Raw genomic sequence first — 13005 nt, 5'->3', positions numbered from 1 at the left:
TGAGCAAAAAAGTGTCCGAAAACAGTGCTCAAGCCCTGAGTTCAAGCCACAGGACTGGCAAAAAAAAAAGAAATCTCAGACTTTCCTGCCTAAGCCGGCTTTGAACTGGCATCCTTAAATCTTGGCCTCCTGAGTAGCTAGAATTACAGGCATGAGACATCAATGCCTAGCTACAAGAACTTGTCCATCATCTTCATATGTCAGTACTATTATCTTATTGTGGTTTAATTTATTTATTCACTTTTCTGGCAGTACTGAGCTTTGAACTCATGACCCCTCTTCTTCTAGACCATCTCTCTACTACTTTGAGCCATGCCTCTGGCCCTTTTGCATTCGTTATTGGCTAGCCTTAGATCCTCATCTTCTTTTTTAAATATAATTTTACTATGATTATTTTTGTTTATGTGGTACTGAGGAATTGAACCCAGGCCCTCATGCATGATAGGCAAGCACTCTACCACTCAGCCACATTCCCAGCCCCTTATCTTCCTCTTAAATGCATCCTAAATAGCTGAGATTATAGACACACCACCATGTTCACTGGTACTTGTTGAGATGAAATCTCTAACTTTTAACCAAAATTAGTCTTGAACCACAGTGGTGCAAATCTTGTCATTCTGGGTAGCTGAGATCAATATGATAAACCATCCTTGTAGTTTTAATATGCATTTATGTAAGAGTTAATGAAGTTGAACACTTTTTCATGTCTTCACTTACAACTTTTCCTTGTTGAAATGCACACATAATTCTTCTGCTCAACAAAACTCCACCATCGAATACTAAATTGTAAAAATGTTTTATATCCTTAGACCACAAGTCTTTAATCAAAGCTGTGTTTTGAAATATTTTCCCAAGTCTGTGACTCATCTTTTTATTCTCTTAGTAATATCTTTTGGAGAGACAAACTTTGAAATTCAATAAAGCCTGATTTATACATTCATTTGTTTTTATAATTTCTAGTCTGTGTGTGTGTGTGATGAGACTTAAACTCAGAGACTGAGTGCTGTTCCTGAGCTTTTCCACTCAAGGTTGGCACTCTACCACTTGAACTCTATCAGCACTTCCAGATTTTTGCTAGTTAACTTCAAATAAATTTCATGGAGTTTCCTGTCCAGGCACCTCCTGGCTTTGAACCTCAGTCTTCAGATCTCAGCCTCTAAGTAGCCATCACATCGGCACCTAGTTTCTTTGCAATTTCTTTTTTCTTTTCTTTTCCGATGGAACTTGAACTCTGGAGATATATACATATACATATATATATATAGTATTTGTGTATGTATGTGAGTATATATCTCCATAAATACATCACGCATATATGCGTGCATGTATATATACATATAGATACATATTATACGCATATGCTACACATTGTATACAGTGTACAGATGCACATACTAAATACTGTATGTATGTTATGTATCATGTATATATACTATACATGCTATATAGTATACATGTATAGTGTATATGCATGTGTCTATAGTGTATAATATAGTATATACTGTATAGTGTATATATAGTATATATAATGTTTATATGTATATATTCTATACTACATGTGTATAATAAGTGTCTGTATGTATGTATTATATACATCTATAATATATGTATATGTGTATATATCATACACATATATTATACATGCAGTGTGGTGTGTATATATACATATGTACATACATAATATATACACATACTACTTATAGCATATATACATTATATGTGTACTATATAGCATAGACGTAGTACCTGCTGTGCCATATATATGTATATAATATGTTACTGTATGTATACATATATACACAGATACATACTATTGGTTTCACATGTGACTTATCTTCATTTCTAAAGTGAAAAGTTCCTCACCACATAGGAACAGGGCATGGCTTGGAGAGGGGGGGCCTTTCCTCTGAGCCAATCACTTGCTGCTGACTGGTGCCCCACCCTCCCCCCTCCCCTCCCCCTCCACACATACATCCTGGGTTCTCTTCCCTCCCTTTTGCAGGTGAGAAGGTAGCCTGCGGGTCGCTTGCTCAAGTAACAGCGATATGGCGAGACTGACTTTTGCCTGGACAGTCAAGCCCATGCCCCCACCCCTTACTGCTCAAACCTAAACTTGGCCTCTGGGCCTTCCTGGATGACCATAGTTCTTCTCCTGCCATCTTTTCCGTGAGGCAGGCTCTCTGCTGCCCAGGCTGCTCCTGAACGCACAATCCTCCTATCTCGTCCTGCTAATGCTAGAGCTATAAGCCACCACATCGAGCTTGCCCACCCGCCCACTTTGTGGCTCTCTCCATTGGGGAGTGAGGGAGATACAGGTCTGTGGGCTTGAACTCAGGGCCTGAGCTTGCTTTGCTCAAGGCTAGCTCTCTACCACTTGAGCCACAGCACCACTGTGGCTTTCCCTGTGTGTGTGTGTGTACTTAATTTGAGATAATTGGTCTCCAGGATTTTCCTGTCTGAGCTTGGCTTCGAACCACGATCCCCGCATCTTCACCTCCTGACTACGTGAGGATGTCACAGGGGCCAGCCACCAGCGTCCACTGGCCTTCTCCTTCTGTCCCCAGCCCCTTCCTTCCTCCCCCCTCCCCACAGTTGGGAAAGCCACCGACCTGCTGGCGCCGGCTGGCCCTTTGTGTGGGGATGGTTAGGGTGGCAGCTGGGCTCCGTGGGCCAGGTGGCTGGGGGGCCATGGCTCCCTGGGGCATTGGCAGGCACTCGGGTTACCTCTTCATCACCTCCTCCACCGTCACACTCCACCCTGGGTGGGCTCGAGGAGGGAGAGTCCTGGGGCAGGAGAGTCCTGGCCCGGCCGGCCATGCAGCGAGCAGGTGCCCAGAGGACCTGGCCCCACAGGCCACGCGGAGGCTGTGGGACTCTGTCCACGCGGGAGGAACTGAAATGTGGGTGCTGCCAGCGGCTGCAGCCGGGTGAGTTACCCCCACCCGGGAGAGGTGACCGGGCTCCCGGGCTTCTCTGAACAAGCGGTGATGGGCGAGGGAGCTGTGGGGACGTGAGGACGGCGGCCTTCTCCTCTGCTCCCATCGGCCGGGACCTGACTTCCATTGCTTGAGCAGCAGGCTGGGGTGGAGGAGGTGTTTTCAGTGTTGTTGGACCCGGGAGATGAGGCCCCGTCTCACCCACGCCCTGACCTTGGCTCTGAGGGAGGCTCCGCAGTGGGGCAGGCTGATTGACAGGCAACTGCGCCACCAGGAACTGGGCAGAGAGCTCCGGGGGTGGAGCCTCTGCTTGGAGGGCGGAGCTAGCACTGAGGAGGCGGAGCTTCCGCTAGGGAGGCGGGATCTGTGCTGGAAAGACTAGGGTGGGGGCCAAGGCCTGGAGGATGGGCTAGGCGTGGTGGGCGTGGCCAGCCTGGAGGGCTGATGGGGCAGGCGGGTTGGTGGGTGTGGTCAGTTTGGTGGGAGTGGCTGGGCTTGGAAGGCAGTCAGCCTGGAGTGGTGGAGCTTGTTGGGCGGGGCCAGTCTGGATGGAACGTCGTGGTGGGCGTGGCCGGCCTGGGGGGCGGGGCCTTGGAGGCAGAGCCAGCCAGCCAGGGTGGAAGGTGTTGGGTAGGCGTGGCCATCCCGGAGGGAGCAATGTTTCTGGGTGGGACCAGGCGGGAGGGGCTGTGGCTTGGTGGGCGTGGCCTGTGCGGGGGGCGTGGGCATGCTGGCCTTGGTGGGCGGGGTCTGCCTGTCCTCTGGTCCCGGCAAAGGCGACCTGGTGAAAGGAGGGGACGAGAGAGAGAAGCACGGAGAACCTGGTGGACGTGGGGTGGGGGGCAGCGGGGAGGGGAATTTGTTCGTGTACCAGGTTGCATGCGTGGAAGCATCACAATGACCCCCCCACACACACCTCGTATTGCAAAGGTATGAAATAAAACCTCCACCCTGAAGTGCGTCCAGAGACACCCTTCCAATTGAGGTGTGCCTCAGTTTCCCCACAGTATTGCATCCCCAGGGCTACGTCTTGGGGCACAGCACCCCAGATCTCCACTTCCCCTTCCCCTTCCCCTCAAGACCAGGGGTGCCTGGTGAAGGCAGTACTGGACTCCATTAGGGTCACATCCTGGGAACCACTAACACACAGTAGGAGGTCTCCAAGTCTCAGTGGGGTGAGCAGCACCTGACCCTCCCTCAGAGGTAAACTGAGGACAAAGCAGGTGTGCAGAGTGAAATCCAGACAGGCCACGGGAATCTCCAGGGTCTCCAGGCCTGGGCATTGCCTTGAGAGAAGGCAGAATCACCGTGGTGAGTGGAGATCATCTCAAGTGAGGCCCCAGCATATGACCAATCAAAATAATTTAACACCCTGTCTCCAGTTTTCCTTACTTTGTGGTCATTGAGCTGTCTTGATGATATGATGGTTTCGAGTAAGTGGGGGAGGGGGGAATTACAGCCAACATTTTTCGTGTGCTTAATTAAGTAGGGTGTTTCAGATGCCTATTTCAAATAAATCCTTTATACAAATGTGTTTTCGAGTGTAGTCACTAGAATTCAAGGAAAATTCCATCACTTTAGCTTAATCCATATTTTTCCGGTTACTCTCCTCTGTGTGTGTGTGTGTGTGTGTGTGTGTGTGTGTGTGTGTGTGTTCTTGATGTTCTTGATTCTATTTGATCTGTTTTAAGGGATTATCTTTAAGGAAAAAAAATAAGATTGTCCTTTCCTCTAAGGTTTGGATTAATAGTTTACAGTAAGAAGTCCTACAGTCAAATTTTGCAATGAATACTCTACTGCTTCTCTCACCTTGCATCTTTCCTAATTCTACTGTGTGATCGTATCAAACAAAAGAACACAATGCACGTAAAGATTAATTAACTCTCAATACCAGTAAAAGAAACTTTCCATTTTCATCTAAGAGTTCAGTGCATGCAAATAAAATCTTTGAGGGGTGGGGGGGAGGGAAAGGGGACAAAAAGATGAGAAGGGGTATCAATGTGTGAGAAGTAATGCACCTTCCATTAATTAAAAAATAAAACCTTTGACTTCCCCTATGGTATGTTTTATGCTTTATAAAAACTCATTTGTAGGGCTGGGAGTTTGGCCTAGTGGTGGAGTGCTTGCCTAGCATACATGAAGACCTGGGCTTAATTATTTGGCACTAATACATAGAAAAAGCTGGAAATGGTGCTGTGGCTCAAGTGGTAGAGCACTAGGCCTTGAGAAAGCCCAAGGACAGTGCTCAGGCCCTAAGTTCAAGTCCAGGACTGGCACAAAAAGAAAAAAACTAATTTGTAGCTGGGTGCTGGTGGCTCACACCTGCCATCCCGGCTACTCAGGTGAATGAGATCTGAGAACTGAAGTTCGAAGCCAGCTCAAGTGCAAAAGTCTGTAAGACTCTTATCTCCAATGAACTACCAGAAAACTGGAAGTAGAGCTGTGACTCAAAATGGTATAACACTAGCCTTGAGCTGAAAAGCTTAAGGTCAGCACTCAGGCGCAGAGTTCAAACCCCGGGACCAAAAAAAAGAGTCATTTGTTATGTACTTTCCCCAAAGAGTTTCTTGTCCCTTGGTCTTTTCACTTAAAAGAAGTTTCAGCTTATTGAGAAACAAAGGTATGTGGTGGGGGCTGTTTTTCATAGGAGGTCAAGGAAGTCCTTTCTGTGGTCTCATTTCAGTAATAGCAGGGATTAAACCATGTGGTAGAGAATAGTAGCCAGTGCAAAGGCCCTGAGGTAGAATGTATTGTGTGTTTTTGAGCTTATTGCACAGCACAAAGGTCAGCAGGAGCCCAGGCAGAAGGAGTGAAGGATTCAATTTGGGGGGGCCGGGAGTTTGGCCTAGTGGTAGAGTGCTTGCCTAGCATGCATGAAGACCCGGGTTCGATTCCTTGGTACCACATACATAGAAAAAAGCCGGAAGTGGTGCTGAGGCTCAAGGGGTAGAGCTCTAGCCTTGAGAAAAATCCAAGGACAGTGCTCAGCCCCTGAGCTCAAGCCCAGGACTGGCAAAAAAAAAGATATCCAGACCCCGTGAAAATGCCTTTATATGAATTCTGTGGTCTTTGGTTTCAAGAATTCTGCAAAGGGAATTGAAGTTGTTTGTTTTTTAATGGTGCCAGTACCAGGACTGTAACTCAGGGACTGAGCACTGCCCCAGAGCTTTTTCACTCAAGACCAGTGCTCTACCACTTTGAGTCACAGCTCCACTTCTGGTGATAAGTCTCATAGACCTGCCTGCCCAGGCTGGCTTTGAACCTCTATCCTCAGATCTCAGCCTCCTAAGTAGCTCAGATTCTTAGTCTTCTTTTTCTTGCCTCACAGACTGTGTGTATTGTTCTCTTTACCCCTTCAATCTACGAGTCACATAGGAGTTGGTGCCATTCTACAGAGGCCCAGAGCGGGGAAGAAACCCACTCACCCACAGAGGTGTAGCCAGAAATGCTCTGCTGAGATTTTCCTACATATCAAGCTAGGCTTAGAGACAAAGAGCCTTGCACAGGCCTTCTTGTTGAGTGGACAGGAGAGGGGGACCCCTCCTGCCACCTGTGTACCCCAGGCATCTATGAACAAGAGCAGCTCTGAGCCAGATCAGCGACTCCAACAATTCTTCATCTGATCATGCCTGGCTTGTTTCTAAGAGAAACTTGGCCCCTTCCCACATGCTAGGCCGGCTGGGACCCCCTTCCTGGTGGGTGTCCATTTCTATTTCCATGTAAGGACTCGACAGGGTGATTCCCACACCCGGAATGGCTTTTTTTTTGCACACAGGTGTCTTTTTTTTCCCTTCCCCTTCGCCTCTCCCTACTTCTTGGAAGATGGCCTATTTGTTTTGTTTTGTTTTGTTTTAATAGGACTTGTCATAATTAATCTCCTTCAAGTTCTGTGTGGGGTCGGACTCAGGCCAGGTAACTGGAAAGAAAAATCAAATCAAATAAAAAAAAGCAGTGTCTTTTGTGTTGTTGTTTTTGTTTTGGGTCGGTTTGTAGGGCTTGAAATCTGGGCCTGGGCACTGCCCCTGAGCTCTTCAGCACAAGATTTGTGCTCTTCAACTTGAGCCACAGCACCACTTCCAGTTTTCTGGTGGTTCATTAGAGATAAGAGTCTCACAGACTTTAGTACCTGGGCTGGCTTTGAACTGTGATCTTCAAATCTCAGCCTCCTGAGTAGCTGACAGGCCTGAGCCACCAGCACTCAGCTTTTTGTTTTGTTTATGTTTGGTTTTCTGTCTCTTGCTACCTACGTGATCCACTACCCCCCTTGAATTTCAGTTTCCTCGGCTGTGAAATGAGCACAGCCAGGTTTGAAGGAGTCAGGGAGAGGCATTCACTTATCCTTGGTAGAAGGAATCACACACACACACACATACGCACAGTGTAAGACTCATTTGTAACCCCATATATATGGCAGTGCGGCCTTGTTTTGGGGGTATCCTCTTTGTCTCACCTGCTGAGCCATAGCAGGGTGTCAAAGCTATGTTAAATGACCTGATCTCTTGCTAGGTCTGTAGAGCCTCTACGTGCAGCTTGCTGGCCTCAGGAGAGCGTCAGAAAAGGCAGACAACAGACAGGTCTGAGCCAGGGACTCGTGCTTGCACCTGTAATTCTCACTACTCAGGAGGCTGAGACGGGAGGATCAGAGCTGGAGGCTAGAATGAATAGCAGACACGGTCTCTTTGGGAAAAGCTACAAGTGGAGGTATGGCTCAAGTGGTAGAGAAAAAAAAAGTTGAGTCAGTATCCAAACCCTGAGTTTAAAATCCTAGTGTCAGCACAAAGAAAAAAGGAAAAGGGGGGAGGAAAAGGAGGGAAAGAGATGGGAATAGAGAGAAAGAAAGAAGGGAAAAAGAGGGCTGGGCGTTTGGCCTAATGGTAGAATGCTTCCCTAGCATACACAAAGACCCGGGTTCGATTCCTTAATACCACATGCATAGAAAAAAGCTGGAAGTGGTGCTGTGGCTCAAGTGGTAGAGCTCTAGCCTTGAGAAAGTCCAAGGACAGTGCTCAGGCCCTGAGCACTGAATCAAGCTCTAGGACTGGCAAAAAAAAAGAAAAGAAAGAAAGAAGGAAGGAAGGAAAAAAAGAAAGAAAGAAAGAAAGAAAGAAAGAAAGAAAGAAAGAAAGAAAGAAAGAAAAAAGGAAGAAAGAGGGCGGGAGGGAAGGCTCTGTGGAACGTTTAATTAATTCCATCACAGAGTAATTAAGGATCACCTAGTTTCCTGCTTGCTAGAAACAGAATGAGCAGATGTAAAGGCATGCATGGCTTACATTTCAATTTGTTGAGTTTTCCAAAACAGAGTTGGGGGTAACAGCTCTCTGTGTGTGTGTGTGTGTGTGTGTGTGTGTGTGTGTGTGTGCATCCTGGGGCTTGAACTCAGGACCTGGGATCTGTCCCTGAGTTTTGGCCTTCAAAGCTGCTGGTGCTCGACCATTTGAGCCATAGCTCCACTTCTGGCTTTTTTCCTCCTGGGATAAGAGCCTGTCAGAGTCATCTACCCCATCTAGCCTCCAATCCTGATCCTCCGACCTCAGCCTCCTGAGTCTTTAGAATGACAGGCGTGAGCCACAATTCCCCAGTGATGGCCCTTTTGGAATGAAGGTTCTGGAAAGGAAGTGACCCACGCAAAGTCCCACAGTCATTTGTGTCATGTGTCATGTGTGTGTCATGTGTGTGTCATGTGTGTGTCATGTGTGTGTCATGTGTGTCGTGTGTGTCGTGTGTGTCGTGTGTGTCATGTGTGTCATGTGTGTCATGTGTCATTTGTGTCATGTGTGTGTGTCGTGTGTGTCGTGTGTCGTGTGTGTCATGTGTGTCGCGTTTGTCATGTGTGTCGTGTGTCTGTCATGTGTGCGTCATGTGTGTCGTGTGTGTCATGTGTCATTTGTGTCATGTGTGTGTGTCGAGGGAGCCTCGGGTGGGGCCCGCGGGAGCCACGTGGCGGGCCGGGCGGTGGGCGGCGAGGCCGGGGCGGGCTGGACGGCAGCAGTGCAAGCGGGTACACGGAGCGACGGAGACCGGGCCGACGCACGCCCAGCGCCCGGGCCCCGCGCCCTCGAGGACGCGGCTCCTCCTGCAGAGAGGCGTAGGCGGGCCTGGCTGTGGACAGAGGGGACAGGTGTGAGCGGTGACCGCGGCACAGACCCCCGACGGCGGGGAGGGGCGGCCGAGGACACCCCGGCGACCACGCGGGCTTACCTGCAGCCTCGGGCAGGGCCTGGGACACGCGCATGGCTGGGCCTGGGACACCCGGACTCGGGAGACAGCACCAGAGGTCAGCCCTGAGGAGTGGAGGTCAGCACGGGAGGACCGGAGGTCAGCACGGGGAGGACTGGAGGTCAGCACGGGGAGGACCGGAGGTCAGCTTGGGCAGGACTCGAGGTCAGCAAGGGCAGGACTCGAGGTCAGCATGGGCAGGACTGGACCAGGTCTGCACTGCCCTGGCCATTTCAGGGTAGAATTATACCCAGGGCTGTGGGCGGGGCCCAGGGTGTGACCAATGTGGGACCAGCTTGGACCTGCAGATTTTGGGCCAGGGTTGGGTGTGCAGCCAGGGGTGGATGTTTGTCTCACACACGACACACACGACACACAACACACACGACACACACATGACACACATGACACATGACACACACATGACACACACATGACACACAACACACACGACACTCATGACACACGACACACAGACGACACACACATGACACACATGACACACAACACACACAACACACACATGACACACATGACACAAATGACACACACACGACACACATGACACACACGACACACGACACACACGACACACACATGACACATGCGACACACACGACACACGACACACACACGACACACAACACACATGACACACAAATGACACACAACACACACACGACACACACATGACACACACACGACACACACACGACACACACATGACACACAACACACATGACACACATGACACACATGACACATGACACACGACACACACGACACACATGACACACACGACACACACATGACACACAACACACATGACACACATGACACAAATGACACATGACACACACGACACACACATGACACACATGACACAAATGACACACACGACACACACATGACACACAACACACACGACACACACACGACACACAACACACACGACACACACACATGACACAAATGACACATGACACACACGACACACATGACACACACGACACACGTGACACACACATGACACACGACACTCATGACACACGCCACACACACGACACACACATGACACACGACACTCATGAAACACGACACACACGACACACACGACACACACATGACACAAATGACACATGACACACATGACACACATGACACACATGACACGACACACATGACACACATGACACACATGACACACATGACACGACACACACGACACACATGACACACACGACACACACATGACACACAACACACACGACACACATGACACACACATGACACACAACACACACGACACACACACGACACGCACATGACACACATGACACACGACACACAACACACGACACATGACACACGACACACACAGGACACATGACACACAACACACATGACACACATGACAAAAATGACACACATGACACACACATGACACACGACACACACATGACACAAATGACACACAAACGACACACAACACACACAACACACACGAGACACGACACACAACACACACGACACACACACATGACACACAACACACACGTGTTTGTTCTGTGTGTTGTGTGTCATGTGTCATGTGTGTGTCATGTGTTTCATGTGTGTGTCACGTGTGTCATGTGTGTGTAGTGTGTGTCGTGTGTGTCATGTGTGTGTCGTGTGTGTCGCTTGTGTCGCGTGTGTCGTGTGTGTGTCATTAGTGTCATGTGTGTCGTGTGTCATGTGTGTCATGTGTGTGTTGTGTGTCGTGTGTGTCGCGTGTGTGTCATGTGTCATGTGTGTGTGTCATGTGTGTCGCGTGTGTCGTGTGTGTGTCATGTGTGTCATGTGTCATGTGTGTGTCTCGTGTGTGTTGTGTGTCGTGTATGTCATGGGTGTCATGTGTGTCGTGTGTGTCGTGTGTGTCGTGTGTGTCATGTGTCATTTGTGTCATGTGTGTGTGTCGTGTGTCGTGTGTCGTGTGTCGTGTGTGTCGTGTGTGTCGTGTGTGTCGTGTGTGTCATTTGTGTCATGTGTCATGTGTGTGTCATGTGTGTGTCATGTGTGTGTCATGTGTGTCGTGTGTGTCATGTGTGTCATGTGTGTCATGTGTCATTTGTGTCATGTGTGTGTGTCGTGTGTGTCGTGTGTGTCATGTGTGTCATGTGTGTCGCGTTTGTCATGTGTGTCGTGTGTGTGTCATGTGTGTGTCATGTTTGAATATTAGACACTGGAGCAGATGTGTCTGTGATATCTAAAAAACATTGCACAGCCCAATGGCCCCTGACAACCTCTATGACTTCCCTACAGGGGGTTGGGCAAGCAACTGACCCACAGCAGAGCAGTGCGATCCTTGTTTGGAGAGATGAGGAAGGGCACTCTGGTCATTTTCAGCCATTTGTCTTGGATCATCTGCCAATTAATTTATGGGGTCGTGATATCATGGAAAAAATGGGAGTGTATATGTTTAGTCCTAGTGCTGCGGTCACTAAGCAGTTACTTGATCAAGGCCTCCTCCCCTTTAGGGGACTAGGCCGAACAGCACAGGGGGAGCTAGAGCCACTCCAACCCCAGTCTCACCCTACGAGACAAGGATTGGGGTATCCCTTGACGGGAGCTGTCGTTTGCCCTCCCCCTCATGCTGATCCCATAAATTGGCTCTCTGAACAACCGGTATGGGTTGAACAGTGGCCTCTTTCTCTAGAAAAGATCATTGCAGCTCAGCAGCTGGTACAGGAACAGCTGGACTTGGGACATATGGCCCCTTCTAACTCTCCATGGAATTCTCCAATTTTTGTTATAAAGAAAAAGTCAGGTAAATGGAGGCTGTTACAGGATTTGAGAAAGGTTAACGCGACAATGGAACTGATGGGGGCCCTACAGCCTGGCTTGCCTTCACCCATGGCAATCCCAAAGGATACTTATAAGATTATTATAGATTTGAAGGATTGTTTCTATACTATACCCCTGGTGCCTCAAGACTGTAAGCGCTTTGCCTTCAGTGTCCCCTCTGTTAATTTTAAAGAACCCATGAAGCGATATCACTGGCTTGTGCTCCCACAGGGCATGGCAAATAGCCCAACTTTATGTCAAAGTTTTGTAGCTAGAGCCATTTCTTCCACTCGTGAAAAATTTTCTTCTGTTTATATTGTTCATTATATGGATGACATCTTGTTGGCTTGTTCTGACCCTATCGTCGTACGACAAGCCTTTGGACAACTAAAGCAAGATCTGAGCCTCTTTGGCCTTATAATAGCAGCTGAAAAGGTTCAGGAACACCCCCCTTTTACATATCTAGGCCATATATTAGGCCCACACTATTTTAAAAGCCAAAAAATACAATTAAAAACTGCACACTTAAGAACTCTTCATGATTTTCAGCAATTCTTAGGAGATATAAATTGGCTTCGGCCTTATCTAAAGCTCTCCACAGGAGAGTTAAAACCCCTTTTTGATCTCTTAAAAGGAGATACCAACCCTACATCCTTGCGTGAATTAAATCCTGACGCCAGGAGGGCCATCCAAATTGTAGAAAAGGCAATTTCCCAGCAACAAGTGACCTATTGTGACTATTCTAAACCATGGGGAGTTTATATTTTAGCTACTTCTCACTCCCCAACTGCTGTATTGTGGCAGGATGGCCCACTTTTATGGCTTTATCTACCATCAACACCCGGCAAAGTGCTGACCCCCTACTACGAATTGGTAGCTAATTTGATACATATGTGCCGAGTGGATTCCCGTAAATATTTAGGTCAGGAACCTCATTTTATCTGTGTCCCATATAATCTACAACAACAAGATTGGCTATTCGCCCATTGCGATTCTTGGGCCATTGCTTGGGCCAATTATACGGGGAAAA

The sequence above is a fragment of the Megascapheus bottae genome, chromosome 12, assembly GCF_031878675.1.
Source record: "Megascapheus bottae isolate mThoBot1 chromosome 12, mThoBot2.hap1, whole genome shotgun sequence".
Taxonomy (NCBI): Eukaryota; Metazoa; Chordata; class Mammalia; order Rodentia; family Geomyidae; genus Megascapheus; species Megascapheus bottae.
This window is presented reverse-complemented; position numbering follows the sequence as displayed.